This window comes from Alexandromys fortis, unplaced genomic scaffold, assembly GCF_014885135.2.
Source record: "Alexandromys fortis isolate MF-2015 unplaced genomic scaffold, M_Fortis_MF-2015_v1.1 scaffold_229, whole genome shotgun sequence".
In the NCBI taxonomy this organism is placed as follows: domain Eukaryota; kingdom Metazoa; phylum Chordata; class Mammalia; order Rodentia; family Cricetidae; genus Alexandromys; species Alexandromys fortis.
The window spans coordinates 1626961-1631875 of NW_026068122.1; positions in this window are offsets into that span (position 1 = coordinate 1626961).

The following is a 4915-nucleotide window of genomic DNA, read 5'->3' on the forward strand; positions in this document are numbered from 1 at the left end:
GTTTTAACCCAGGCTTTTTCAGACCCAGGCCAGCTGGCCTTGGTGAGTTCCCGATAGAACATCCCCATTGTCTCAGTGTGTGGGTGCACCCCTCGCGGTCCTGAGTTCCTTGCTTGTGCTCTCTCTCCTTCTGCTCCTGATTTGGACCTTGAGATTTCAGTCCGGTGCTCCAATGTGGGTCTCTGTCTCTGTAGCCTGCCTCTTGCTTTCTTTATATATTTTGGAGATCAGACATTTGTCTGATGTGGGGTTGGTGAAGATTTTCTCCCATTCAGTAGGATGCCTTTTTGTCTTAATGACTGTGTTCTTTGCTTTACAGAAGCTTCTCACTTTCAGGAGTTTCCATTTATTCACTGTTGCTCTTATTGTCTGTGCTACTGAGGTTATTCATAGGAAGTGGTCTCTTGTGCCCACGTGTTGCGGACTACTTCCCACTTTCTCTTCTATCAGGTTCAGTGTGGTCAAATTTATATTGAGGTCTTTAATCCACTTGAACTTAAGTTTTGTGCATGATAATAGATATGGATCTATTTTCATTTCTACATGTTGATATCCAGTTATTCCAGCATCATTTGTTGAAGATGTTTTCTTTCTCCCATTATATAATTTTAACCCCTTTGTCAAAAATCATGTGTTCATAGGTTTGTGGGTTAATATCCAGGTTTTTGATACGATTCCATGGTCAACGTCTCTGTTTTTATGCCAATACCAAGATGTTTTCATTACTGTAGCTCTGTAATAGTTTGAAGTCAGGGATAATCATGCCTCCAGAAGTTCCTTTATTGTATAAGATTGTTTTGGCTATCCTGTTTTTATTTATTATTTATTTATTTATTTATTTATTTATTTATTTATTTATTTTTTGGCTGCATAAACTTGATTATTGTTCTCTCAAAGTCTGTGAAGAATTTTGTTGGGATTTTGGTGGAGATTGCATTGAATCTATAGATTGCCATTGGTAGAGTTGCCATTTTTATTTGTTGACCCTACCAATCCAAAAGCATGGGAGATCTTTACATTTTCTGGTATCCTCTTCATTTTCTTTCATCAAAGCCTTAAAGTTCTTGTCAAATAGAACTTTCACTTCCTTGGTTAGTGTTGCCCTAAGATACTTTATGCTATTTTTGGCTATCATAAAAGGTGATGTTTCTCTAATTTCCCTCTCCACTTCCTTTGTGTGTAGAAGGGCAGCTGAATTTTTTGAGTTGATCTTCTATCCTACCATATTACTAAAGGTGTTCATCAGCTGTAAAAGTTCTTTGATAGAGTTTTGGGGGCCGCATATGTACACTATCATATCATCTGCAAATAACAAAAGTTTGACTTCTTCCTTTCTGATTCAAATCTGCTTGATCTCCTTATGTTGTCTTATTGCTATTGCTCAAATTTCAAGCACTATATTGATGAGGTATGCTTGTTCCTGATTTTAGTGGAATGTCTTTGAGTTTCTCTCCATTTAATTTGATGTTAGCTGTCAGCTTGCTGTATATTGTTTTATTATATTTAGATATGGTCCTTGTATCCCAAATCTCTCCAAGATTTTGATCATAAACAGATGTTGAATTTTCCCAAATGCTTTTTCAGCATCTAATAAAATGATCATATGAGTTTTTTTTTTCTTTCAGTTTATTTATATGATAGATTACATTAATAGATTTTATGTTGAACCAGCCCTGCCTCTCTGGGATGAAGCCTACTTGATCATAATGGATAATTTTATGGATGTGTTCTCTTAGATTAGGTTTACCAGTATTTTATTGATAATTTTTGCATCGATGCTCATGAGTGAGATTGTCTGTAATTCTCTTTTTTTGGTTGAGTCTTTGTGGTTTTGGTATCACAGTAACTGTAGTTTCATAAAAGGAGTTTGGCAATGACTCTTCTGTTTCTATTATATGAAATGCACTAAAGAGTATAGGTATTAGGTCTTCTTGAAAGTTCTGGTAGAATTCTGTATTAAAACCATCTGGTCCTAGGCTTTACTTGGTTGTGAGGTTTTTGATGACAGCTTGTATTTCCTCTTGACTTATAGGTCTATTTAAATGTTCACTTGGTCTTGATTTAATTTTGGTATATGGTACTTATCTTTAAAAAAAAAGTCAGTTTTTTTTTTACATTTTCCAATTTTGTGGCATACAGGCTTTTGTAGTAAGATCTAATAATTTTCTGAATTTCCTCAGTGCCTTTTGTTATGTTCCCCTTTTCATATCTAATCTTGTTCATTTGTGTGTTCTTTCTCTGCCTTTTGATTTGGATTGATTTTGATTTTCTCAAAGAACTGGCTCTTTGTTTCATTGATTCTCTGGATTGTTTACTGTGTTTCTATTTTGTTGATTTCAGCCCTCAATTTGATTTGTTCCCATCTTCTACTCCTCCTAGGTAAGTCTGCTTCTTTTTTTTTTCTAGGGCTTTCAGGTGTGCTGTTAAGAGTCTAATGTGAACTTTCTCCATTTTCTTATATGGGCACTTAGTGTTATGTACTTTTCTCTTAGCACTGCTTTCGTAGTGTCCCATAGGTTTGGGTACGTTGTGCATTCATTTTTATTGAATTCAAGAAAGACTTTAATTTCTTTCTTTATTTTTACCTTGACCCTGGGGTGGTTCAGTAGTTGACTGTTCAGTTTCCATGAGTTTGTAGGCTATCTGGGGTTAGAATTGTTGTTAAATTCAACTTTATTTCATGGTGATCTGATAAGACACAGGTGGTTACTACAATTTTTTTTGTATCTGTGGAAGTTTGCTATGTTTCCTAATATGTGATCCATTTTTGAGAAGGTTTCACGAGATGCTGAGAAGAAGGTATGTTCTTTCCTATTTGAGAGGAATATTCTATAGTTGTCTGTTAAGTACATTTGATTCATTACATCTGTTAGTTTTCTTATTTCTCTGTTAAGCTTCTTTCTGGTTGACCTGTTTATTGGTGAGAGAGGAATGTTGAAATCTCCTACTATTAGTGTGTGGAGTTTGATGTTTGATTTGAGTTCTAGTAATATTTCTTTTACATATGTGGGTACTTTTATATTAGTGGCATAGATATTCAGAATTGAGAATTCATCCTGAATAATTGTTCCTATTATGTGTATAAAGTGTCCTCCATCCCTTCTGATTGATTTTAGTTTGAAATCAATTTTGTTAGATATTAGTATAGCCACACCCACTTGTTTCTTATGTCCATTTGATTGGAAAACTTTTCCCAACCCTTTACTCTGAGGTAGTGTCTGTTTCTGAGGTTGAGGTGTGTTTCTTGTAAACAGCAGAATGTTGGATCCTGTTTTCATATCCATTCTCTTAACCTTTGCCTTTTTATAGGTGATTTGAGTCCACTGATATTAAGTGAGAATAATGACCAGTGGTTGCTATCTCTGGTTATTTTTTTGGTGGTAGTTTTTGTGTGTTTCCCTTCTTTGAGTTGTGCTGGTGGAGGATTGCCATATGTCTGTGTTATTATGGGTATTGTTGGCTTCCTTGGATTGTGGTTATCCTTCTAGTACTTTCTGTAAGGCTGGGTTTATGACTACGTATTGTTTAAATCTGTTTTTGTCCTGGAATATCTTCTTTTCTCCATCAATGGTGAAAGAACACTTTGCAAGGTATAGTAGTCTCAGCTTGCATCCATGGTCTCTTAATGTCTGCAGCACATCAATCCAAAACCTTCCGGCTTTCATGGTTTCCATAGAGAAGTCAGGTGCAATTCTGGTAGATTTACCTTTATATGTTACTTGACCTTTTTTTGCAGCTCTTAATATTCTTTATTTATTCTGTATGTTCTGTGTTTTGATTATTATATGGTGAGGTTACTTTTTTGATCCAGTCTATTTGGTGTTCTGTAAGCTTCTTGTATTTTCGTTGGAATATTCTTCTTAAGCTTAGGTAAGTTTTCTTCTATAATTTTGTTGAATATATTTTCTGGGACTTTGAGCTGGAATTCTTCCTTCTCCTTCTCTACCCATATAATTCTTAGGTTTGGTCTTTTCATATTGTGCTAGAGTTCCTGGATGTTTTGTGTTAAGAATTTGTTGGATTTGCTGTTTTCTTTGATCAGTGAGATTATTTCCTCTCTAGTATCTTCAGCACCTGAGATTCTTTCTTCTATCTTTTGTATTCTGTTGGCTATACTTGTCTCCGTTGTTTCTGTTCATTTACCCAGATTATCCATATCCAGCCATCGCTAGGTTTGTGTTTTCTTTATTATCTCCTATTCAGCCTACAAGTCTTGAACTGTTTCCTTTACCTGTTTGATTGTTTTTTTCTTGTTTTTCTTGGGTATTTCTGAGGGATTTATTAATTTCTTCTAACTTTTTGTTTGTCTTCTCTTCCATTTCTTTAAGGAAGTTTTTAACTTCCTGTTTAAGGGTCTCTATCATTTTCATAATGTTATGTTTAAAGGCGATTTCTTCTACTTCTTCTTTGTTAGGGTGTTCAAGTCTTCCTACTCCGTGTTCACTGGATTCTGATTTTATTGTGTTGCTTTTCAGGTTATTGGAGGAATTCTGCATTGGTGCCTGCCCATCTCTTTCTTCAAATGTGGCCAGGAGAGTCTTGGTGTCTTGGTCCAATCTTTGCTGTGGCTGACTGTGTACTTGAGGGTTTTCCTTGGTTTGCCCTCTCTTAGGTCTCCATAGCACTGGAGCTGCTTGTCACATTCCCTCCGCTCTGAAGCAGGCTGTGCTGGTGGATCTAAGGACCATGCAAATGAAAAAGAGTGCTTGGAGGCAAGATGGGATGGAGTTAATAAAGAAAGCCAGTGCACAGGGAGATTCCCCACTGGATGGCCAGAAATGTTTAAAAAATAGGAGGGGCCTGTAACCCATTTTTGGATCATCCAGCCAGGCAGCCAAGCACTCACCACTTTGATGGATCTCCTCAGTACAGGAGCAGGACCTCTTGCTATGCCAAGGACCTCACAGACAGAATT